Genomic DNA, 27,539 nt, shown 5'->3' with positions numbered 1-27,539 from the left:
GGGCACTTTGTACTAAAACTAAGTCTTCTGTTACCGGGATCCTCCTCTATAGACCTCCCGGAGCCGTCGGGAACTTTATGTCCAGTCTTCTAGATGGCATAGCTCATTTGGCGATCAGGCGGAACAAAATTCTTGCGCTGGGTGACATGAACATGCATTTTGAAGACGCTCTGCATAAGGAGGTGGTCGAGCTACGTCAGGACTTGCAGTCCATGCAGCTGGATCTTAAGTCGGCTGTCCCCACCCACCAACTAGGCCACTTGCTAGACCCAGAGTTTGCCAGCTGGGATGGTGTGGAGGTAGGGACACCATTTCCAGTCCCCTGGTCCGACCATTTCCTGGTGCCTTTTAGTATGGCCATAACCATGGAAGTCCCACTGAAGGGAGGGACCAAGAACCTTCCCTGCAGAAAATGGAAAAACTTTTCGCAAGACACCTTCAACATGCTGCTTAGGGAGGAGGCCCCCCGGGAGGGTCGGACAGTGAAAGTGCAAGTAAAAACCTAAATGAGCTTATTTTACAGGCCCTCAGCAAAGTGGCACCTCCCTTATTGAAGAAATCTGTTGGGAGAGTCAGAAAATCTGCCCCCTTGTTCACTCCCGACCTGCAGACGGCTAAGGCAGAATGTAAGAGACTAGAAAGGAGCTGGAGAAGGGAGTTTAGAACGCAGGAGCGGAGGCTCTACAGAGAAGGACAGAGGAAATATCAAGTCCTACTCAGAGGAGCTAAGGCCGCCCATTATAAAACCAGAATAGGAGAGGCTGAGAACTCCTCTAAGGAACTCTTTAGGATTTATAAAGAGATCTCCACGGTGGCTGGTTCGAATGCCCCTGGTAACGACTCAGTAGAGGAATGCAACAGAGTAGCGGACTATTTCTCTCTGAAGGTTAGGAATATCTACGCTTCTTTTACTAGCAATCTAGAGAGTGGACTGGCTTTTAAGGAAGTGCCTAGAGACAGTGTAGTGGGACAAAAACTGAACTGCTTCGCAGTCCCCCCTCCAGAGGTTTTAAGAAACATCTGTCTCAGCATTAAGTCTGGATCCCCCAGCGACCCAGCCCCTCCCAAGGTGCTAGGAGAGAGCTTAGAGACTCTTGAGCCGTATATTAGGCATGTCCTGGAGATCTCTTTTGCATCCCACACGCTGCCAGCATCCTGGAAAAAAGCAGTGATATTACCTATTAGGAAAAAAACCACTCTCAGCCATGAGATCCTCGAAAATCTGACACCCATCTCCTTGTTGCCTTATGTAGCGAAGGTAGCGGAGAAAGTGGTCAATATCCTGCTGGCAGCAAGCATGGAGAGTGCTAAGCTTCTGCATCCCTCTCAATCAGGGTTCCGGGCGGGTTATTCCACTGAAACCGCTCTGTTAAGAGCCACAGAAACCATCAGGCAAAGAGTAGATGCGGGACACACCATGGCACTGATAATGCTAGACCTCAGTGCGGCGTTCGACACTGTAGCATATTTCACCTTGCTGCAGTGTCTGAACAGAGGAGGTGTCTCGGGTCTTGCGCTGGGCTGGCTGAAATCCTTTCTGACAGAGCGCAGTTTCCAGATCCAACGAGGATCCTTTCAGTCCAAAGAGGTGGCACTTAAGCAGGGGGTTCCTCAGGGCTCAGCCCTGAGACCCACTTTGTTCAACTTATACTTGTCCCCCATGGCTGAGGTGGTGCAGGCGTTTGGAGTGGAATTAGTATCGTATGCTGATGACACTCAGTTGCTGATCTCCTTAGCCCAAGCTCCATCGGCGGAGGCTTCCAACTTTAAGGAGTGCATGCAGGAGCTTGCCTCCTGGATGAATAAAAACTGCTTGAAGCTGAACGGTGCCAAAACAGAGGTGATAGTGGTTGGCAGAGACAAATCTTACTGGTCCGCAGAGTGGTGGCCACAATGTTTGGGCCCCACCCCTATACCCTACCAAGAGGCCAAAAATCTGGGAGTCTGGGTGGACTCGGCCCTCTCTTATGAAGGACATATCCGCCGGCTAGTGGGGAAATGTTTTGGTGTACTAAAAACCCTCAACAAAACATTAGACCTGCTACCACTAAAGGCCAGGCGGACTCTGACGCATGCTCTAGTTACTTCCCGCTTAGATTACGGGAATGTCCTTTTTCTGGGTGCTCCAGAAAAGAATCTCAGGCGGCTTCAAATTCTGCAGAATGCAGCAGCTCGTCTGACCCTGAGACTACCCAGAAGGGCAGCGTCTAAATCACCCCATGAAGCTCTTCATTGTCTCCCAGTTAAGAAAAGGGTATTGTTCAAATCCCTTCTCATTTGTCATCGTATCCTCTGGCACAAGGCTCCAATGTACCTGGGAAACCTGATTACTAGGTATGTACCGGGTAGAACGTTGAGGTCAGGTGGGACAGGACAGCTGGTAATCCCTAGGATTAAGAAAGCGAGAATGGGTGGTCGCTCTTTTCGCCTCTTAGCTGCGCAAAATTGGAATAAACTCCTGCTTTGCCTGAGGTTGGAACAATCAGAAACCAGATTTAGGAGTCTTCTAAAAACTCACCTGTTCCCTGAATAGTCCTATAGGATGAGTAGGGCCTGTGGCTTCTCTCTACTGTCTTTGAATCAGCCTCTTCTCCACAGCGCGGGGACACGCCGGAAGGCATAACCAGGCGCTTTATAAACGCCTTTATTGAGTGATAATCATCTCCTGCATGACTACCAGTCTGGCATCAGATCATGCTGCAGCACTGAGACTGCTTTCTTACACATTGTAGTCCAAGCCCTCCTAACAACAAATGAGAATGACCCACACTTTGATACCCATCCTCCTGTGCACCCTCTGTGGAGGTTTAAATGGCATAGTTGAATTGCACTCTGCTTAATGCTTGATTGGATTACCCTTTTGTGTCCAGACTATGGGAGCTTGGAGGGGGAGCAAATGCACACTTGGACAATGCCCGTGAGAACACCAACAGTGGTGACTGGTGAGCAGTGGGGGTGTTCAGTGCCAAATCACTGGAGCTGCATCTTGCAGCCAAACCACTTCTGACTATTAGCGAAGGTTGATTTAATTTATCTAACTCTTCTAACATTTCTTGACGCAAGCAACCTGAGGAAGAAGGTGTGAGTGCTTTCCTAGTCATTAATGCTCCACAAACCTGCAGCGCATTGTGGGTTCCTTACAATACAAAGAAAGCTGTGCCCTCATACCAGGTTCAACATTTTCTGTCCTGCCTTTTGTTTTTCGGCCAATTAAGTTGATGGTCAGAACATTTAATGATTTGTTGATGTTTATTAGGACATCACCCACCTGTCTTGGCTATGGGTTTTACCAAATGTGGATTTCTACCATTGTCAAGGATGACTTCTGCCTCTCTCATCTGGTGATGGGGTAGTGACACTTGTGGGCAATAGATATTAGCAATGGGTGACAGACTTTTTTAACTGTTCTTCTGAAAGGATGCTATCTACAAGCCCAAGGCTGTAAAATTCATCTAGTCTCACCCCCACCCATAAATTGGCCACTTACCTCTCATTCTGAGTGTTGGTTTTCTTGGGGTATGACTGTGAGGCTGTATTAGAGGAATGGTATTCTAAGGAGGACACAATGAATGCTGTACAAAATGGTTTCCCTGCTATATCCTTTCCTGAGGATGTGACAATCTGCTTGCTGATGTCCCTCAGGATAAGTTTGAGACAACTAGATTTCTGGGTGAGATGGACGATCATACACTTAGTTCCTGCCATGCCAACATCAACCCAATTACAGTACCTCAGCTTCTCTTTCTCGCTGGGTTTTGCTGGGCATCACCTAGCAACACCTAAACCTTGAGCACTGCTGCTGATCATAGCCTATATTCAGTAAACATACGTGAATTTATGAGCGCCAGGGGCATCCTAGTACTAATTACACCCCAGTAGGACAGCAAACATTTTAAAGTTTGCGTGATCTTTGATTTTCAATGCTTTGCTGCTAGTCCCTACAAAGGACGATGCTATTCCTGCAAAAAATTTATTGCAGATTAAATCCATTTGATTTCCTCTCCTCCCGCCTCAACCCATGTCCTATGAAAATTATTAAAATCTTTCTATTATCCTTGCTTGATCAGGTTTTTCAATGCCTCTCTATCTGATGCCTAACTTCAGAAAGAAAGTCTTGATAGTTTCCTTGTTAAAGAAGCCCATGGCAGCTCCTACAATGCTGGCAAATAAATCCATCTCTTTGCTGTCTTTCCCAGGCAAAAAACACCAAAATAATTGTCAACAGCTTGCCAAGTCTGAGAAGTTCTGAACATTCTCGACTCTCATCAGTCAGATCTACTATTCATATAGTGTTGAAACTGTCTTTGTTTCATCCATCTGTGACATTTACTGGACTTTGGACAACATTGGGAAGTCTCTGATTTTGTTGGATCTTTTGGCCACTTTCAATACAGTTTCTAAACCATTCTATTTGATTGTCTTGCAAGCATCCTGACCGCCCACGCTCAAGTTGTCTCTCTTACTACTAAGACTTTTCTATACGGTATTACCCTTGATACTACATTGTTTAACAGCTTTTATGTTCTTATGGCCTTCTGTTTTATGCTTAGGCGGACTATGCTCAATTTCTATTGGGATAAGACTGAGGCCAAACCTTTCTACTTTCAAAAAGTAAGTATTGCATGTTTGCAGTTTTTGCCTGAATGGGCAGGATCTCCCTTGAGCTATGCAATGACAATACTGACAACATTGAAGTCACCATATTGAGAACTGATTGCATGAGAACTTGACTCACCCCTTACCGCCTTCCGCTAAGACATTTCATACAGTGGATCATCATGTTTGGCAATTCTTTCCCATTGAATGAACAATGTAAATAACAATTCAAATTAAGAAGTTGTCAGTTCTTGACCTGGATATTAAAACTTTTCAAGCCAGTTTGACAGCTCAACCTTTGAACTTGAGAATGTAGAATGGTGACTGACTACGTTATTGATATGGTTGTACATGGATTTGTGGTGGTATCGTAGCCCTGGAAAGTGGTGTTAATTTCTTGTGCTGTGTTGTATGTATACTTTTAGCTGCAATAATTTCCTACTGTGAATAAAAGACCCTTTTTACGTCTCGCCTAGGTAGTGCTTGTGCTGTCTCTTTGAGAGATAGTGTATCTAAGATAGGGGCTTGAATAAACGGCCATCTTTTCATTGCTTTCTGTTGCTGTCGTTTAGAAATGCTGGATTTTTATTGGTGAATACACTCAGTAATCCCTTTGTTTGAAAATGTGTATCTTCCCATGAGGAATGCCCCTCTTACATGTGTTCTTACTGTTCAGGTTATTTGTACGTAGTGAGAACTTTTTTTAGTTAGCCTGCCCCTGCGTGTTAACTGTTCTGTTTACTTGTGCAATGAAACTTTGGTCGCATCATTTGATTGGCTGTACTTCATCTCCTGTGCCTCACCCTCACCCCTCCCACAACACTGCGTGTTGATTCATATCCCTTAATCTACCGGTGCTTCCCCCTCACCCCCAACGCCCCATAACATTTTTTTCAGGCCGCCGCCACCACCTACGTACCATATTTGGCCAAAAGGGGTCTCACAGGACTCCTAGTGACAGACTGTGGTGCTTAACCCTCACAACACTGCTTGTTGGTACTTGATGTACGTACTTCACAAGTAATGGCCAAGGCGAGGAAGTAGAGATAATGTAGAGTAATCACAAGCGGAGGAAATGGAGATTGGTGGAAATGAAAATTAATTAAAAAACCAGTACCAATAAAGCCACAGAAAGAAGCAAAGAAAACACAGTTCATACCTGTCATGGAGTGCCAGACTGCGAAACTGAAACTGGTAATAGATGGTGGATTATGTGGAGACGCCAATGTTAAACGTACTTTCACAGAAGAATCTTTGGCAGGCGCACAAGAAGTTACTTTGGAAATCACACTTTCCAAAACTAACTGCACTTCTAGATGTTTTACAGTGCTCATAAAAAAGCTAACCGGTTTTGGCTGCAGTGGCTCTGGCATGAGAGAGGGCAACCCTGCCAATGAACAATTTTGCATTTACGAGAGGATGTCACTGAATTAATGTCTGACCGTCTTCTTTAGGTTTGGCCAGAAAACTGTGGCTCCACATACAAATTATCCTCCTACCCAAACACATCAATATTAAGGTTGGATCTACTTTTCCACATCAGAAGCCATGCTCCCTCTGACAGCCCCTTAAATGTCAGTTTGCGATAGCTCCTGAAATGTAGTCAACAGCTACACTTAACCTGAAATCTCTGGGTGAAGCTGCCCCACTATGCCCCCTCTTTTGGTACCAAGCGCCACAGATTTCGTAGCACTTCTGTTTTACAAAAATTGGGAGTTCATTTTGAGTTCAAAATTGTGTATATTGGCACTTACAGCAAACAGACAGACTTTAAACCAACACTATACCTTACCTGACGAGGAACGGTACCTCACAGCAGCACGTGACCAGATTACGTAAGGTAGAACCTTATTTTGTCTATTGTGCAGATGCGCCCTCTAGGGTAAAAAAATAGTAGCAGATAAGGGTCTGAAATCAAACACCTTTTTAAGTCCCAAGTCTTTCCTAAGACATATTTAGGATATACTGAAAGCTTACACAGGAATGCATTTGATCCATTGTTAACATTGGCTTTGTGCTGTAAGTGATTTTAGTATTCAGGCTGTTTAGTTGTTGTTTCACATGTGCTTTTTTTTGGCTGGCCTTTTTTACTTGTTAGAATGGTAGATGTAAAATGCTGTCACTTTCACCGTTTTAAATAACAAACACGTCCTGCTTCCTACTTTTCTAAGCGCACTGCAAGCTCATCTTTTCACTTGTTAGCACTATATATAAATGAAATTCAAATTACAGTACACCACATCCACCCACAACACTCAAAAGAAAAACACATGGGTAAAAGACATTGCCATTATAATGCCAATGGTTCGAACTCTTGCAAATGCAAGATCTATTGCACTGGAAATGCTTTGTTCAAGATATACTTCTGGCTGGAAATTGAGTTTCCTGTAAATATTCTCTTATGTCGTACCCAAATTTCAAACCCTCAACCAGGGCTCGAGTCGGGGGGACACTCAGGTACACGGCGTCCCCCCACTCTTTTCACAGGGTGGACTCCACCCCGCCCTGACAAGAAGATGGGCCCCACAGAAATATGCAGAACTTGTTGCGTGTCATTTTCAGATACCGGGACATGTTCAGCAGCGCCTGCATGTTGTCCTCTTTCCATTCCCAGCAGCAATGTGAAGACAGCCAGGGAGCCTTTTTTTCACCTCCAGCTGGGCTGAAGTTAGGGCCATCCGGCCTCCTTTTGTTTGTATATGCTGACCGTGAGCCGCCTGGAACCTTACATTTAAATGTAAATGCCACAGAGGGAAACAAAGGCACTCAGCTTGCCTTCTCTTCACAGGTACTTAAGAGAGGCATGCTTTTGCCTTTGTTCTGACCCTGTATATAAATGCAGACACTGTAAGACTGTCAGATGTGTTAGTCTGTTCCAGTACTTACACAAATAATTTAAATAGCACTATTTTATTTCTTTTATAGCGCTACGTCGTGCCGGCATAAGGTCATTTGCATATTGTCTTACTTGGTTAGTTCCCCCCACTTCTTTTTATAGGACTTGTGCCCTGCCCTCAACCACTGGCTAGAGTGAGCTTTGACATTTTGCCCTACTGACCTTTGGAGCGTCAAGTATTTAAAGGAAGCGATTTGGATATCCGCTTGAGGTTTGATAGTATCTAAGGCCCTGGGAGATTAGTCTTAAATGACCGTATCTGCAATGTATGTTGTCCAGTAGTCACTGACCACCTCAGGACCCACATAAAGTGCTTCATAAGATAACCCAGAGCTCATTAGTCTTTTGCAAGAGGGAGGCACATATACAGGGCACATGAGTATATGCTCCATAATGCATAGCAAATGTATTCCTACAGAATCACTAGCCCAAGCATATGCATAGGTAGGAGGAAACTACCCAGGCTGATTAACTAAATTACTAATCCTTTCATGCTTGGGCGTAAAAAAAAACTTTAGGTCTCCCAAGGGAGCAAAACATATTATCCCTGGAGATCTCAACATTGTCAAGCATGTCCCTTGTAATCAGCGCATCTTCAAGCACTTTCAACGAATAAAAAGCAAAGGAGTAACACATGTGCGATTCATAGTCTTCTGAGAGTTATTTCTGTACAAAAATGATTAAGAAAGACAAATCACAATACACCTTACAACATGTCCTCTTCTGTACTACATGCATTGTGTCCTAAATAGTAAACTTGATTTGCAAAGCGTTTGAGTTTTCCCAGTTTCAGCATCAATCCCTGGGATAGTAATATTTTGCACACTTCAACTAAGCACGTAATATTTCGTCCTTTATCATCAGAAAATGTCAGTTTATTGTCAATTTACTCACTTCTGTGTCTCTAAACCAGAGATACATGGGTCTTAGGAATAAGGATGCTGCAGAGGCAAGCCACAACTGGATCTGTGTGTAGCTATGTGATAAATATCACAAATGAAATACAATTCTCAAGTATAAAGTTGAGAAAACTGACACTCCGACTAAAACACATGGGGTCAGATATACAAACATTAGGAATACAGATTTCCTAATTGCGATTCTGTCAGAATCCCAGTTAAGCAATCGGAATTCCTAATGTTTGAAGTTCTTTTGAGTTTGATTAGTGGTTTCTAGTGGTTTGCACATAGACCTACCTCATGCATATTAATGAGGTAGTTTGCAATATACTACCCATATGGAATTGCGGCCATCACAGGGATGGTGGCCTATTGAGGGCAGCAGACCACAACGTCCGTGACTGTTTTTTAATAAAGCAATCTTTTTTTTAAATTAAATGCAGCCCGGTTTTCTTAAAAGAAAATGGGATGCATTTACTGTTGTATATGAATCTAGGACCCTAGTGTAATTTTCCCGATTCATGCCCATATATAGGTATAAATCACCCTATCCTTATATAGGCATAGAAACCATAACCATATTTAGACTTCGCCTATGCAGCCCTAATACGGCATGGCTACTTCCACTAGTTCCTAGAATCCACAACAATTTCTTGGAAAAACCCACCTTCAGCAGTCAGGGACTTCCCCTTGCTTGAATATTAATTTATCCAAGAAATCAAGGAGTTTTGAAAGAAGAGTCTTTGATGACATTATTATGTCCAACCTTACGTCACACTCGGCACCTTCAAGGTATAAATATGCCCACATTTGCTCAAGCAAACACACTGTGGTTTGGAGCAGTTCGACTATCTACTTGCCCGACGCAGCTCGCAGCAGCAAGTGCCGAAGGAAGCCGACCCTCCATCTGATGCACTGAGAGAGACGCTGTCTTTTTCTCCTGCCGAGAAATCCAGCTCCAGTGTTTCCAGGCTACCCTTGCGGGTTGCTGGGCAATAGAGTCCTGAGAGAGAGATACAAATCGTCTTTCATTGTAAAACCAGGTTACGGAGCTGATTAGACCCTCAGAGAATTCTTGGAATAGATTCTTGACAAAGAATACTGAAACTAAGCTACACCTCACTTACTTCTTCCCTCGTACTAGACCTAGGTTAGGTACACAGGGGGAGGCGTATTTTAGAAGCACCAGTTGAGTACTTTTAGTCTTTATTTATTAATGTATGTATTTTATGTTATTTTATAGGGCTTAGAAACCATATCATGCTTTTTCAGTACTACTTTATAATACTCTTTGTATTATATGCCTTGTACTTTATAACCAGTCTTATGATTGGAGCAGTTCATTTCTTATGCTTGAGAAAGAAGACTGTTCAATAAATACTTTTATTGAAAACACCAGTCTCTCTATTTCTCTGCACCTCTGGTGAAACGAAGCATGCACGATTGACTGAGTGAAATAGCTATCTATTGTTTCCGCGACTCTAGAGATTGATTTCTTATTCTTGTCATGTTTATGCGGTTATTAGAAAATAATCCCTTCTTGTGTATTCGAGAAACTTTCTGGTGATCTCTGAGCTAGCTGGCACTTTCAATTAAGTTTAATATATTCAATAGGGACCTAGTCGCATAGCCGTGTTCAGATGCTCGTACCAGCATCCTGGCTGCATTCCTGCAACCTCCGTAAGGTTTTATTCCGGCGATCATTGGAGGTTGAAACACTATTGCTGAGGGATGAGGTCTGCGCTCCATTTCTGTCCCTACCAGTTGAAAAAACTGAGGCAGCACGATTTTTCCAACCTACAGATTGCACATTTAAAACCTAGGTGGCAAATGAGGACTAATATTTTTTCAAAAAATAAAATAAAATAAATAAATAAACATTCTCAAACGGGAAGGCCAAGGGAGCCATTTCTCTGTGCGAATGGGTTACCACCAGTTTTAAATGGTGGTAAATTATTATTGTTTTCCAAACCTGAATTTGGTCGCAAAACATTCATACATACCATTCTGATTCGATATATGGAAGGGACGCCCATTCCAAATACCGAATTGGTATTTGGTAACAAATGCAAATTGTGATTCGGTAACAAGTTACAGAATTGCAATTTGCCTTTTGTACATTGTGAAAAGCTCTTTTACGGTCACAATTGGCCCGATTCAGCGAATCAGGCCGTTTACGACTGCAAAAAAGCTTTGTACAACTGGCCCTTATTTGATAATTTTTACTACAAAATGTTTGTTGTGTGCCCTTAAATCAATACAGAAGCAGCGCAGACGGATGTATGACGTTACAACGCATACTATTACAACGCATGCTTTTACAACGCATTTTTTACAACGCAAGTACCTTTACAACGCATGACTTTACAACGCATACCATTACAACGCGAAATATTAAAAGTAATGGAAAAGTACCATGACAACGAAAACACATATAACGCAAATACGAAACTTTTTTGTTGTTGTTTTTTTTAAATAAAACCTGGCACGGGATGCAGGGAAAATAGGGGTTTTGGGTGGGGAAGTGTATTAAAATGTGTTACTTAACTGTACATAAATTTTAGGAAAAGCAAAGCATTTTTAATAAATTAATACTAAAGTATTAAAATTAATACTAGAGTATTAAAAAAAGTACACGAATATTCTAAAATATCATTTTTTAAACAAAATAAGCACGACTTCGAAATATCATTTCTAAAAAAGGAACGAGAAATAAAAATAACTCTCCGAAACAACCAACAAATAACAGACACATATCAGCCATTTTAATTAGTGAAGATTAAAAAATAGTCCTACAACTCTTTTCATGAATGTAACAGCAAAACACTGAAAACAAAATGGATGCCAAAACGGAATTAGAAACTTAAAACAACACTTTTAAGAACGATGTTTTAAATTGCATGTTTACACAGCAAATAAAATGATTTTAAAAGCTTTTTAAAACGCAGGCTTTCTCAAAAATTAAGAACACACTGACACAAAACTATAAATACGAGCAAGACACCATTTTGAAAACTACCAGAGAAAGCAGACGCCAAAAACTGACCCTCTGACCTTGTTACATAGCGACGACCCTGTGTCATTGAAAAAGCGATATTTTGACACATACAAGTAAGTTTATAAAGAAATAGAAGTATAACAAGAATTAATCCTTAATAACTAAGGATTAATACTAAATTATATCATTAATTACATTACAGATTTTCCATAATTTGCTGAATCTAAAAAGCAAGTTTTTCAAAAATAAAGCGAATTTAGACAGATATGTAAGTACCTATAAATATTAACCAAAAGTTTGCAAATTAAGTAAAATAGCAGAATAAGTCAATTTGTTTAAAAGTGGTAACATTTAAAAAACCACGATGCATATTAATTCAAATTAATAAAAACAAGTTCGCTAAATGTGACGGGACACAGTGTTAAACATTTTTTCGAGTATCAGAAATGTATTTAAATATTGTTAAGAAATAATCGATCTACTTATATTTAAAAATAAGCAAATGTCCAATTTATATTTTCGACAGCCAAAAAATTAAATTTGTGAAAGCCATAAAAGACACGAAAACAGAGTTTTCAAAAAGGAGCCAAACATCCTACCAACAATATCCAAAAGGTAATAATTTTCAAATATTAAAAAATATTTATAAATTTGTAAAACGTAAATAACCTGTACTGATGCAAAGTAAATTATTACCATTTCCATACAGATAAATAACAAAAGAAAATAACGAGAAGTTGCTTAATCGAAAATACCAGGGACGATATTTAAAAAGGTAAAATGTACGATATTGTAACTCCAAAAAGATGCAGCAGCAGTGAAAGTGAGAGATATTGAAGGGATGTAATTTCCTATTCTAACTCCAAGAAGGTGCTACAATAGGGTAAGTGAGGGATAGTGTAGGGGTGTAATTTACTATTCTAACTCCAGGAAGGTGTAGCAGTAGGGGAAGTGAGGGATAGTGTAGAGGTGAAATTTACTATTCTAACTCCAGGAAGGTGCTGCAGTAGGGTAAGTGAGGGATAGTGTAGGGGTGCAATTTACTATTCTAACTCCAGGAAGGTGCTGCAGTAGGGTAAGTGAGGGATAGCGTAGGGGTGTAATTTACTATTCTAATTCCAGGAAGGTGTAGCAGTAGGGAAAGTGAGGGATAGTGTAGAGGTGTAATTTACTATTCTAACTCCATGAAGGTGCTGCAGTAAAGTAAGTGAGGGATAGTGTAGGGGTGTAATTTACAATTCTAACTCCAGGAAGGTACAACAGTAGGGAAAGTGAGGGATAGTGTAAGAGTGTAATTTACTATTCAAACTCCTGGTAGGTGCAGAAATAAGGAACGTGGATGATAGTGTAAGGGTTTAATGTACTATTCTAACTCCAGGAAGATGTAGCAGTAGGGAAAGAGTGGGATAGTGTAGAGGTACCAATTACTATTCTAACTCCAGGAAGGTGCAGCAGTAGGGTAAGTGTGGGATAGTGTAGGGGTACAATTTACTATTCTAACTCCAGGAAGGTGCAGCAGTAGGGTAAATGTGGGATAGTGTAGGGGTACCATTTACTATTCTAACTCCAGGAAATGCTGCAGTAGGATAAGTGATGGATAGTGTAGGGGTGTAATTTACTATTCTAACTCTAGGAAGTTGTAGCATTAGGGAAAGTGAGAGATAGTGTAGAGGTATAATTTACGATTCTAACCCCAGGAAGGTGTAGCAGTTTAGAGGTGTAATTTACTATTCTAACTCCAGGAAGATGCAGCAGTAGGGAATGTGTGGTATGTGTAGGGGTGTAATATACTATTCTAAATCCAGTGAGTTGAATCTGTCGTCAAAGAGATAGATAGTGTAGAGGAATACAGTGATGTAAACTTTTATAAAAAATAAAAACATACTATAACATATTTTTTCTTATCAATGTTTACAGATTCACAACTACCTTTAAAAGAAAAGCAAAACAAAGGCAATTCAAAGAAAACAACTTCCTGGAAAAGCCAAAACACCAGACTGAAAAGCTAAAACAGATCAAAATGCAACAATATGAAACTAAACATAGAGCAATATTTTTGTATTGTAACTCCTGGAAGGTGCAGCAGTACGAAAACTGAGGGATAGTGAAGAGGTGTAATTTCCTATTCAAACTCTAGAATAGTTCAGCAGTAGACAAAAGGATAGATAGTGCACAGAAATACAGTCATCTGAACTTTTTAAAAGAATTTTAAAAATGCTAAAATATTCTTTGTTTTTAATCTTTCCAGAATCTCAACTATCTAACAAAGAAAAGCAAAGCAAAGACAGTTTACAGAAAAAGGAAAAAAGACCAGCCTAAAAAGGTAAAATAAATCAAAATGCAACAGTATAAAACTGAACATAGAGCAAAACTTTAGTATTGTAACTTAAGGTAAGGTGCATCAGTAGGGAAAGTGATGGGTAGTGTAGGGGTGTAATGTACTATTCTAACTCCAGGAAGGTGTAGCAGTAGGGAAAGTGTGGGATAGTGTAGGGATGTAATTTACTATTCTAACTCCAGAAAGGTGTAGCAGTAGGGAAAGTGTGGGATAGTGTAGGGGTACCATTTACTATTCCAACTCTAGAAAGGTGCTGCAATAGGGTAAGTGAGAGATAGTATAGGGGTGTAATTTACTATTCTAACTCCAGGAAGGTGCAGCAGTAGAGAAAGTCAGGGATAGTGTAGGGGTGTAAATTCCTAATATAAATCTAGCATAGTGCAGCAGTAGGCAAAAAGATAGATAGAGCACAGGAATACAGTTATCTTAACTTTTTAAAACAATTAAAACATACTATAACATTTTTTATGTTTTCAATCTTTGCAGAATCTCAACTACCTAACAAAGAAAAGCAAAGCAAAGCCAAGACCAAAAACACAGTTTACAGAAAAAGGAAAGAAGCCCAGACTAAAAAGGTAAAACAAATCAAAATACAACAGTATAAAACTAAACATAGAGCCATACTTTAATATTATAACTTAAGGAAGGTGCAGAAGTAGGAAAAGTGAGGGATACTATAGGGGTGTAATTTACTATTCCATCTCCAAAAAGGCGCAGCAGCAGGGAAAGTGAGGGATAGTGTAGGGGTGTAATTTACTATTCTAAATCCAGGAAGGTGCTGCCGTAGGGTAAGTGAGGGATAGTGTAAGAGTGTAATTTACTATTTAAACTCCTGTTAAGTGCAACAGTAAGGAAAGTGAATGACAGTGTAGGGGTTGTAATTTACTATTCTAACTCCATAAAGTTGTAGCAGAAGGGAAAGTATGGGATAGTGTAAGAGTAGGGGTGTCATTTACTATTCTAACTCCAAGAAGGTGCAGCAGTAGTGAAAGTGAAGGATAGTGTAGGGGTGTAATGTACTATTCTAACTCCAGGAAGGTGTAGCAGTAGGGAAAGTGTGAGATAGTGTAGGGGTACCTATTACTATTCTAACTTCAGGAAGGTGCAGCAGTAGGGAAAGTATGGGATAGAGTAGGGGCACCATTTACTATTCTAACTCCAGGAAGGTGCAGCAGTAGGGAAAGTGTGAGATAGTATAGGGGTGTAATTTACTATTCTAACTCCAGGAAGGTGTAGCAGTAAGGAAAGTGGGGATAGTGTAGGGGTGTAATTTACTATTCTAACTCCAAGAAGGTGCAGCAGTAGTGAAAGTGAAGGATAGTGTAGGGGTGCAATTTACTATTCTAAATCCAGGAAGGTGCAGCAGTAGTGAAATTGAGGGATAGTGTAGGGGTGCAATTTACTATTCTAACTCCAGGAAAGTGTGGCAGTAAGGAAAGTGAGGGATAGTGTAGGGGTATAAATTAGTATTCTAACTCGTAGAAGGTGCAGCAGCAGAGAAAGTGAGGGATAGTGTAGGAGTGTACATTCTAATCAAACCTCAGGAAGATGCAGCAGTAAGAAAAGTGAGGGATAGTGTAGAGTTTTGTAATTTACTATTCTACCTCCACAAAGGTTCAGCAGTAGGGAAAGTGTGTGATAGTGTAGTCTAAGAGTAACATGTAAAAATTCACAAATAAATTATTTTTTTCAATTTTTTTAACAGATAATGTCAACTCAAGAAACTGCATCCTACATTAAATCTAAAAAGGGAAACCGCTTGTTAAAACATGCTGGATATATATTGTAAATAAAGGATAAGTGAACCACGTAGACATTGGAGGTGTGTGCAATATTACTCATCCCATTGCAGTGGCAGAGCGGTTACCCATGGTGAAACCATTATTAAAACAACAGATCATAACCACTCTGCCGCTGCAATGGAGATTGAAGTAAGAGAAACAATAAATGAAATGAAAGAAATTGCATGCACCTCCAATGACACTACTGGATCTATTTTAAGAGAGGTTGCACAGCATGTTCCCAGTCATGTTGCTAGTAGTATGCCTATTAATCCCAATTTGCGAAGAATTATACAAAGACAAAAGAAGGCAAGCAATACACAGACTTCAACTCCTCATACTTTTTCTGACATTCAAATTCCTGATGAACTCACTATTTCTTTTTCTAATTAACCTTTCCTCCTGCATGGCAACCAAACCCCTCATAAACGTATTCTTATCTTTAGTACACCCCCCAACCTTGTTAAGTTTGAGAACAGTGAAATTTGGATGATGGATGGGACGTTTAAAAGTACACCCCATGCTTTCACCCAAATTTACACTATTCACACAAAGATTAACCACAATGTAATTCCCTTAGTATGTAGTTTGCTACCTGATAAGCAATCTGCAACCTACACTTATTGTTGATTTTGAATTGACTATGATCAATGTGATCTCTAAAACGTACACGGATACCCAAATTCAGGGATGTTTTTTCATTTTTCCCAGGCATTCTGGCGTAAACTACAAAAAACATCCCTGGTTGCAGATTACTCAACTGATAGCAAACTACAGTTCGAATTAAAAAAACGTACAGCTCCTTGCTTTGTTCCTCCTGAAAGTGTAGACGAGTACTACACTGCAATTACTAAATCTGACGTTTTTTAACGAAAATGAAGATAAATTGGCACCCTTACTAAAATATTTTGAGGACACATTGATTGGGCATCTAAGCAGATCGGGTCGCAAGAGGAAACCACGTTTCAATGTTGAGTGGTGGAACTGCTACACGAGCTGTTTAGAAGGAGAAGCAAAAACAAACAACGCCATAGAGGGATGGCATAACTCCTTCAACCATACAATTGGCAAACCACACCCTAACTTCTATTAATTTTTGGAAACTTTGAAGAAGGAGCAAAGTTTTCAAGACATGAGAATCTCTCAAACATTAACTGGTAGCCTAAACCCACGCATTTCCAAAAAATCAAAGGAAATGTCTGAGAGACTATTGGCTATTCTACAACAGTTTTCATTGAGTGTGGCTTTAGACTATCTTGATAATGTTGCTAACATTCTACATTTCTAAATATAATTTACACCTTACTTTCCTGCTTTTACCTAAATTATATAAACGTTTCAATTCAATTGGCATACACATTTTTCTAAATTATTTTAAAAAAATTAACGTCGGGTCAGCTTACCTTTAGTTGTCTTCTTTCTTTTTCTTCATCTTGTTTCCCCCAAATAAATCCATTTGGTGGCAAAATCCAATAACCCAAGCAATGTAAGGATGTTAAAAATATTTTCCTTTTTCACATAAAATCCTTTTACTTTGAAAGTGCATCCTAAAATTAATCCAAGGTCCACGAAATCCAAGATCTTTCCATCTCCATCCTGAAAATAATTCAAAGTCCACGAAATCCATGTTCTTTCCAAGTCCATCTGGAAAGGTTTCCAACGTCCATGTGCATCCTGAAAGTCATCCAAAGTCCAAGAAATCCATGTTTTTTCAAAGTCCATCTGGAAAGGTTTCCAACGTCCATGTGCATCCTGATAGTAATCCAAAGTCCAAGAAATCCATGTTTTTTCAAAGTCCATCTGGAAAGGTTTCCAACGTCCATGTGCATCCTGATAGTAATTCAAAGTCCACAAAATCCATGTTTTTTCCAAGTCCATTTGGAAAGGTTTCCAAAGTCCATATACATCCTAAAAGTCATCCAAAGCCCACGAAATCCATGTTTTCTCCAAATCCACCTGGAAAGATTTAAAAAGTCCATGTGCATCTTGATAGTAATCCAAAGTCCACGAAATCCATATTCTTTCAATATAAATCTGGAAAGGTTTCCAAATTTCATATGCATCCTGAAAGTAAAACAACGTGCATGAAATCCAAAAACTTTCAAACTCCATCCTGAAAATAATACTAAGTCCTAGAAATCCATGTTTTTACTATGTCCATCTTGCAAGGTTTCATAACTTTCCGAAAGCCCATATGTTCAAAATTCTTAAACGCCATAAAAACCACAATTCCTGAAAACAAACTTCATACCAACGAAATCTCCAAATAATCAAAAATCCACGAAACCAGCAATCTGTCAATCTCGATCACCAATTTATTTCCAAATACATGTATTCGATGCACTATTAGATATATTTTTTCAATGCATTTTAAATTATAACTTTTCTTAAATCAATAAATAGTCTGACGTTCTAAAATAACATTACCATTCACCTTTCTTTAAGAAAATTAATCTATAAATAACATTAACCTATTATTTATAGCGACCTGACAAAGGCATACTCTACTAACATGCTGAAATTACAACGTAAACATTACATTTAACATATGCAACCTCTCCTTATCCTTTCTTTACAATATATATATATCCTAATTAACATTCTAATGTTTATAAATAAAGTTTAAAGAGTTTCCTACCTGAGCGCAGATCAGCTTCCTGCTGCTTCCTCCATCGACGTCATCTGGAGCCACAAAGATGAAAAAAGGACTATTTTTTTGAAATAAATGTATTAAAACATTTATTTATTAATGTTTCTTTACACTTTATATTTTTTTAAAATAATACAAAATTGAATAAAATTATTCTTATTCTATCCGAATTTTTTAAATAAAAAATATTAAATGAAAACTATTGTTTCTCTGTTTTTTATAATGTAATTATTCTAAATGTCAAATATTTATACATGTTACAACATAGTTAATAATGATAAATATTACTTACCTCTATGCTTATTCCATTTCCATCCAAAACTTCTCTCTTGTATCTTTTTAGCAGCTTGCAAAGTAGTTCTGCGGGATTCATAACTTCAACTATGGAAATAAATGAAGGACCAAAGTCTCCATTGAATTCAATAGAAAAGCGTGTGAAAATGTCATTTTTTAATGTTAAAAAAATGTATTTTAATTTTTTAGATTTCTTAACAATATAGATGTTTTTTAATTCATTTGTTCATTTTCTACAAATATTTTTTTTCTTTCTTTTTTTAAAAATAATATTTTCTTATAATTATCTTTTAATTAATCAATATTCTATTAATATTTTAAATGTTATTTGAATATTAATAAGATGAATTTAATAATTCATTTAAATTTACATTTTTTTAAACATTACATTACTTAATAAACGATATTATTTTATAAAATAAAAATATAAAAATATACAAATTAATATATGTATATAATTATATTAAATATAATAAAATACCTTAACTCATACTTCATTTAATAAATAAGTTACTTGAGTATTAATTTTATTAATAATAATATTTTAAAGTAATCAAATTATTTAATATATACCTTCATTTTTTATTGCTTGAGTATTATTTTTTAAATACATACATATATTAAATCAATTAAAATAAATGTACTCATATTTCATTTTTTTAAAATGTAACTTAAGTATTAATTGTATTAATAAATGTAATTTAAAATTAATCAAATTATTTATTAAATTCCTTTTTTTTTTAATTGTATCTTTTCATTTTATAAAAATGTTACTGGAATATTAATTGTAATATATAATTTAATGATAAATAATCAAAATAATAAATACATTTTTTTATTTGTTACTGAGTATTAAAAGGATATGAATCATTTTATAATTTTAAATTTAAAAAATATACCTTAATTATTTCAAAAAAATAAAAAATAGAAAAATAGAAAAAAATCATTATACTTACGTTGTAAAGACTTCCGTTGTAATGACATCTGCGTTGTAATGGCATGCGTTGTAAAGTCATGCGTTGTAAAAGCACTTGCGTTGTAATGGAAGTGCGTTGTAAAAGTTGCGTTGTAAAGGATGTTCCTCAGCACAAACAGTTGGCCAATGTATTTGTCAGACCGATAGGTGACACTAACATAGGAGAAGTAATTTGCTGTTATATCCCTTTTTCCCATTTCATCTAAAAGCACACTTTCTCCATTGTTGTTTAATGAGAACAGCACTCTGCTTCAGTTTGAGTCTGTGAGAGTAGGCTTCCATAAGGTGTTGGGTACACTTTGGAAAACAAACATACAAACAATTTGTATTTATTATGAATTGGTCTTAAATCATTTCATGAACCATATTTACGTAGCTGCATGCAATATTTAAGGACCTACTCCAGCGTTAGAAGTGGGCGGGGACGGAAGGGCACAGCATGCCCCTACTTCTTAAAATTATGTTAGTCCGTTCCACTACTTCTTACTTTTGAAAGAGCATACCGGGGACTGTAAAATTGCCATACTTTAAAAGTACACCTTTTTTTTTTTCCTCGCATGAGTGGTGCAACGTGAATATTCAGAAGGCCTCTGTAGTGCGCCCGACCTCCTCCCCTTCCCCGCTGTGTCTAATGGGCCTGCAAAGTTAGACTGAAAGGGCCATCAGTGTAGCATGGTGCAAAAACGGCTACTCTGATGGCCCTGCGGCTACTGTGAGCCCGTGATTCACACCTCACAAGGCTGCCAGCCCTCACTGTGACCTGTGACAATGATTCTTTGGTATCAAGCAGACTGACGGACGCCACCTGGGGGACTTCTTGACTTGCTATATATCTGCTTGCAAGCCAGCCACTGAAAAGTTGACCCAGCCCTACCAGCCTCTCCTGTAAATTACTCTCCGTCCCTGCTCAGAGAAACCCGACCCCTCCTTTACAGCTCTGCCCTTTCGCTGAACCGGGGCCTGCATGAGGAGCCTGGACTGCCTCTGAAGCCGAACTCCTTAAACATCAAGTAAGTGGGGGGGAATAAAACGCCTGGTGCATAATTCTCCTTATCCCTTTTCTTTGCTGCTTCTGTCTTCTTTCTCTCTGCCTTTCCTCGTTTTTTATCTCCAAACCATTCTCTTTTCTTCACTCCATCCCCTGCTTCTTACTAGCTTGTATTATTCTGCCATCCTCCTTGCCTGTTCCTTCCTTTTTCTTTTCCACTTCCTTTTCACGTAAACATTTTGTGTCCCAATACTTGTTTCTTTCCACCTTTCCTTTCCCCTATGGTTTTCCATTAATGTTTTAATTATCTCACTTCATTCTCTGCTTTTCCCAGCAAGTCTCTTTCTCGTCTCACTTCTCTGCTTACCTTGCTCTCTGTGTCACTAGCAGGCTCACCGACTCATATCGCCCTATATGTTCACCACTTCACATTCGGTAGAGATTACAGGAGTAAAGAATTAGTGAAAACTTACTCAAGTGCACCGCTTCAGAGACCACCACAATTAAAGCATATTCAATTTAAAGGTTTTACTGTTAATAAATGACAATTTTTTTTGGGGGGGGGGGACAATTTAGTTTTGCAGACTGATGCATTTGAGTGATTCTCAGTATTAATGCATACTGCAAAGTGTACTGTACACAGCTACAAATAAAACAGTATACAGTGTCAGTGTGAAATATGATAGGCTCTTCGTATAGAATATTATTGCTGACTCGCTTCAGTGTGTGCAAGATGCAAGTAAATGCTGCAATGAAGTCTCGCACTCTATATGTCCGAGCAACAATATTCAACGTTCGGACAGGCTTAGGACATCAGTCCCCCCCCCCAATCCCCCACACCTTGAGCAGTGCATTCTCCCTTCCCACTTTGTACGGTAGGCCAGTAGCTCTTGAAGGTCTATCTGTACGCAATGCAGCAGTAATATTTCAATTGCCTATCTGAGCTCCCTGGAACAAAGGGCTTTTTCTCTGGCTTCCACCTTCACTCACCCTCACACACTCCTCTGTCACAGAATCTTGTCGTCTTTCAACTCCTTTCACACGGTGGCACTCCTCCTATGCCCTTCTCTAAACCTACCCCTAAGACCAAAAAGTTTGATGGGAGGCCTTTCCTGCTCCCTGAGGACAGGCTTGGAGATGGGAAGTAGGAGTCACCCATGTATATAAATAACTGCATGTAAAGTGAATATTAGCAAGCTGGGATAAGGGAAGGCTTGTGTAGTTGCTGATCTATATTATGTACTTCATGGCTTCTCATTCATTTTCTTCTCTTGTTACCATGTCCCAGTCCAAGCACCAGCAACTGCAGTTCTATATGCAGAGGGCAGAGTATAGAAATAACATCCATCTCAAGGCCGGCTTTTATTTACTCCTTGCACCGGCTCACACTGTCATAACCATTGGCATCGGTAAAACCTCAGGCACGGGCCGACCCTGCTCTCATTGTTTGCTGCATAATTAGCCTTTTCTGTGTTCCCAATTGATAGCACGTGTCAAAGCAAAGCCCATGTGCTGAAAAGTAGTGTGCCGGTGATAAGAAGCAATCACATCACTCTAATTCTGTTATTATCCCTATCTACAGGCTCCTGTAGCACTATACGTTCTTTTATTTAGTAACGTCACTTCCATCCTGTATGAGACCTAGAGAGCTCAATCCAACTCTCCTGATGCATGCACATTCATATTTCTCATTCTTATTTTACTTCAATACAGGGATCTTGATAATAGTGCCGCTAACAGCCATAACCAAAAACATCACGTAGTCATGATTTAATTAGCACTATCTCCAAGTAATGTCCAGCTTAGCTCTAGTCACAAATTATTAATAAGTGGATGCTTTCCTTGCATAATTGCTGATTGTAGTTATATGAAGGGCTGCTTACTTTTGAAAATAAAACAAAGCAGGAGGCAAAGTCAAGTCTCATACTGTCATCAGGCCTCCCATTTCCGTTGCCTAATTTGACAAGGTGGTTGCAGGTGGTGGCCACCAGCACCCGTTTTTGGGGACTAAAACAGTACAAGAGAGAAAGGCAGAATAAGTGTAAAGAAAGAGGACTGGAAAATAGAGACAAGAGCAGAAAGCAGGGATGAAAAAGAACCTGCAAAAGTAAAATAAAGGCACAGGGAGTGTTTGGTGGTAGGGGACACAACTGTCAACCCTGCATTCGGCAGCACTTTTAACAAGCTTTTGAGAAAAACTTTGAGCCCCGGCACATATTATTTGACAAATTAAGCACTGATTTCAGCTGCCTGCGGCCTCTGCTTTCAACAGAAGTCGATGGGGGAAATTCATTCTTCCAGTTATTTTAAACAAAATCTCCCTCTTTACTCTTCTAAAATGTTGGCATTTTGCTCCACCGAAGGGCATCTATCCCGATCTGCCACTGCTCTCTGTGCTGCTGGTAGGGGCCCGATAATGCTGTCCCTGCCTATCTCAATCCAGACGTGCAGCTTAACCTGCAATTACAGTGCAGAGACTCTGCTGATGCCCCTCAAGCCTTTTTTATGCCCGCTCGCCCTATGTGCCCCCTGGTCAGTTTGCAGTCTGCTCTGCCTGCCCGTGTGATCTGCGGCAAGTCTCCAGAAGTGTAGAGATGGCGGGGCCGGGTATACCAGAAGAAGCAAGGTGGGCGAGGGGAGGGCTGGATGCAGGAGTAATGCTTGATAGGAGTAAGTAAAGGTGGCGAGGGAGGGATGGGTCCGTGTTTACTAGAAGCAGGGTAATGAATGATATGCCAGGAAGTGAGGGTGGTGAGGGAGGGCTGGATCTGGGTATACTAGAAGCAGGGTAATGAGAACTACCAGGAAGTGAGGGGGAGCTAGGGGAGACCAGGATGTGGGTATGCTAGAAGCAGGGTAATGAGTGATGCCAGGAAGTGAGGGGGAGCGAGGGGAGGCCAGGATGTGGGTATGCTAGAAGCAGGGTAATGAGTGTTGCCAGGAAGTGAGGGTGGCGAGGGCGGGCTGGGTCCGGGTATGCTAAAAGCAGGGTAATGATATGCTAGGAATTGAGGGGTAGCAAGGGGAGTGCTGGGTGTAGGTATGCTTGCAATGTGGTACCTGCACAATGCAAAGCTCCAAGTCATGTTTTAAAAGCCACGGATAAATAACATGCATTCTTGCCCTTTCCCTGTGATACAGGGCAGTGCAGCAAAGTAACATGATGTGCTGCCCTGCACCACCATTCCCATAAATATGCCGCTAAGCTCACAAACGTTATGGTATCTCTGCTTCATACACAATCGCTTTTAGCATGTGCTACGTGCATTGGACCCACAGCAATTATGCAGCAAAGGAGGACAACATAATGTTGGAGGTATGACTATATTATGAAGCAAAAAAAGACTGCAGGGTTATATAGTACATTTTCTGATACTTTATTAATTTGACATTTTTACACATACTAACAGTCTCTGGAAAGCTTTCACCTCATTAATCCCAGTGTAACATGCCAAAGCAGCAGTGAGAAAGGTGACCAGTCAACCTTTGCACACCGCCTTCCACTCCACAGCAACACAATTCACGTTGTTTAGTAACTTTTGATCCATTTGAGCAACAAACAATTTTTTTCTGATAAAACCATCAGATTATGCGGCAGATGTATCATGTGGAAAAATACGGCAGAGCTATAATTATGTGGAAAACATCTGCAAACTAGGATATTTTACCATTCATGTTTGAACATCTAATGCTGGCCTTGTGCATAGGACTACAACTCTGCTTTGCTTGAGTGTCACAGAATGACCTAGTCAACAGTGCTCCCAGCACAGAAAACACTGACAATGAGGTAAAAGTGTTAATTAAATGTAACTAGTGGGCACACATTGCCTCGGCTAACTAAAATGCTTTATGCCAGAACTTATCAACTTATTATGTTCCATGTCTGGTTTCCCAGCTGCTATAAGATGTGTACTGCAATATGACATCTAGGGGGTTTACTTGGCCATTCAAGTAGTCCCTGCTTTATTAGAGGGTGCAGAGCTCAATAGTTAGAATAGTGGTCTTTAAACCAGGATTTACTGGTGTCTTGCAGTTTTTTTGTGCCTGAATTGAGTTATATAACTATTTAAAATTGAGCAGTTCCCATTCTGTAGATACCAGTGCAAAATGATCAGTATTTTCTAGCAAATTCATGTTAACTTTTATTTATCATTCCCTTCTTTATTTGAAAGATTTCTCAGACCGTGCTGTTACAGACACTCACCAGAAACCGGAGCAGGGTGTTTCTGTTCTCAAACCAGAAAGACGGGTCATCATCAAAAGACGGCACTGCAAGGCCAGAAAGGGATCAGGTTTACTGCTAGATCGAAGGCAAATCAGTGTCATGGCATAGGCCGCAAAGCACAGTTGTCACAGAATCTCGGAAGTAGGGGTGCTTCCTAAATCTCTTCCGCCTGCCACATAAATTGCTGCTTACCCAGAAGCTTTGCAGTATTCGACTATCTTCAATTTCAACATCAAGTTTTAAAGAGGTAAAGACCCTCAGCCAGGTTCTGAGACAATCCAAATGTACTCCCTCACATTTATTGGGACCTGCTCATTGATACAAACAAAGTAGCATTTAATTCCCCCATTATTCAATTGCATAAATGCATGTAAAAATATTTTTCAAGTAAATGCCTTAAGTGTGGGCTGACACATTTTAATTTACACCTTGGTTTTCATTGTCAAACGGCTAATATTCAATATAGTTCTTACCGTGGAATTAAGAAATGAAAAGGACTCTTTCTTAAATTGTTTTGTGGGAAATCCCAATTCGTACCGACAGCCAGCATTTAAAATAAATCATGAGTTTTGGTACAGTGCTTCTTTTAAAATGTATGCATTTACACAATTATTTATGCAGATGCTTCAGTGGCTGCAGAAGAAAAATGCTCCAGCCACATCTCGCGAAACACAGAAGTCCCTAGGCTCCAGATCGGAAGGACCAATGACAAATGCAAATCAGGGTTTTGAAAGGCAAACAAGTGAAAGTGTCAGGATGCCTGCGAAGAGGAGAAGAGTTGATTCTGAAGACGAAGTATTGATAGATGGCTGTGGCACTAACGACAGTCACATACTCCTCCAAGGAAATGTGGTGGAGAGTATGGATCAAATTGATCACCCAGCCTGCTGGTCTACTGAACAACTTGAAATGAAACGTACAGAGTATCCATGGCTCTTATTTTCCAAAGGCAAGCTTGGATGTAAAGTGTGCAAGAAGGTAAATCTTAAAACAGAAACAAGTCAAGGTGTGCATTTTCCCATGGAATGGGTAGATTGCTTGGTAATTCCATATGGCCCTTCTAAAGACAAGCAGCAAATTTCTCTGCGGAAAAAAATATTTCGTCATAAGAATAGCTCCTGTCATCTTAAGGCATTAGCTATTTTAGAATAGAGGGCCCGTGAAAGTATTCCACAGTACAATTTGAAAATGCAAATGAAAGTACAGGAAGAGACATGCCGTGTATTCAGAACTGCATACAAAATAGGCAAACATGAGTGCCCTTTTTCTGATATTGATGTTCAAAAGATGAATGGTGCAGACTTGGGCAGAGTCTTGCATTCAGATCACAGCTGTGCTGACATAATAGACCATATTGCTGCTACAATGAGGTCAAGGCTGATTGATTGAATCTTGCAGAATGAATCAAAAATAAGCCTCATGATAGATGAATCTACCACAGTTAGTAAATTGACCACACTAATTATCTGTGTAAGAGCATGTATTGATAAACACGATGAGCCACTGACCTTTTTCTTAGACCTTGTTGACCTGCCAAGCACAGCAGCAGATATAATCTTAGATACCTTTCTTGCATGCTTACAGAGACATGGTTTTACTGATGAGTATTTAAAAATGCATTTGGTTCAGCTTGTAACAGATGGGGCTTCCAACATGATAGGTAGGAAATCTGGTGTGGCAACTCTTCTGAAACTGAAATATCCACAGTTGAGTGTATTGCACTGTGCTAACCACAAGCTGGAGCTTGCAGTGGGTGATGTTTGTAAAGAAGTCACAGACATTAATCAGCTCAAAGTTTTTTTTGATAAACTTTATACCACCTACCATGCCTCTCCGAAAAATCAGAGAGAGCTTGGGGAATGTGCTCTGGAGGTAGAAGTAAGACTTCTGGCAATTGGAAAGGTGCTAGATGTACGTTGGGTGTCCTCAAGTGAAAGATCTGTGAGAGCTGTTTGGAATAACTACAGAGCACTTAGTAAACATTTCATGGAATCTTCCAAAGACTCAATGAGGAGTGACATTGAGCAGAGGAAATATGATGGTTTAAACCGTTTATTAACCTCCCTGGTGTTTGTTGAAAATATGGGCATATTATATGATGCTCTCACAGAATTGGGTGACCTATCCAGAAGGCTGCAGCGGTGTGATATGACCATATATGAGGCCGATCGCTCAATACAGATGCAGATTTTGGTGTTTGAATCAATGGCTGATGCACCTGGGCCCTTTGCTACAACTGCATTAAATGCCGCTGAACGGATGCAGTTTGATGATGTAGGACTGCAACAGAACAAAGGCTGCGTTAGCATCAATAGGGCACAGTTCTTTCGGAGCTTAGCAAATAACCAGCGAAAAAGGATGACAATGTCTAATGCATCACATTTTTCGAGATGCATAACCACAAACAATGACCAAATCGAATACAAAGAGTTAGTACACAGATTGAAACTCCTACAACCAGTTTATTGGCCAGATCCAGTAGACATCTTATACGGTGAGGGAGAATTACAAAACCTTTGTAGCAGGTTGCATGTATTTGATACTAGGCAGTACATCCTTGGTTTCAGAGAGTACAAACAAAATAAAAATTGCATCCCTGAAAGCCTGAACCCATTAGTGCACATTATAACACCTGTTGTACCTCAACTGCTGAATGTGAATGGGGCTTTAGTGTAATGAATGATGTGCTCACACCACTGCGGAACAGAATATCAATAAATCGTCTGTCTTCTATAATGTCAAAAACATCGTGGGGCCTCCTGTCATAGAATTTAAACCTGAATTTATGTTCAGAAATGGTTAGAAAAAGGGAGGAGAAGTGCCAATGAAAGAAACTGCATGGCTCTGAGACAAATGGCTTATGATTCCACTTATAAGCGTATTTGGAATATTCTGTGA

At 39.7% G+C, this 27,539-nt stretch overlaps 1 pseudogene; it reads left to right on the top strand.

Moving 5' to 3' along the window:
- Positions 1-146: 146 nt before the first annotated feature.
- LOC147730691 (E3 SUMO-protein ligase KIAA1586-like) lies at positions 147-27,539 on the top strand (annotated as a pseudogene).

Source organism: Lissotriton vulgaris, chromosome 2_1 (assembly GCF_964263255.1).
Source record: "Lissotriton vulgaris chromosome 2_1, aLisVul1.2, whole genome shotgun sequence".
Classification (NCBI taxonomy): domain Eukaryota; kingdom Metazoa; phylum Chordata; class Amphibia; order Caudata; family Salamandridae; genus Lissotriton; species Lissotriton vulgaris.
The sequence above is the reverse complement of the archived record's forward strand: the minus strand, read 5'-3'. Positions and strand labels throughout refer to the sequence as shown.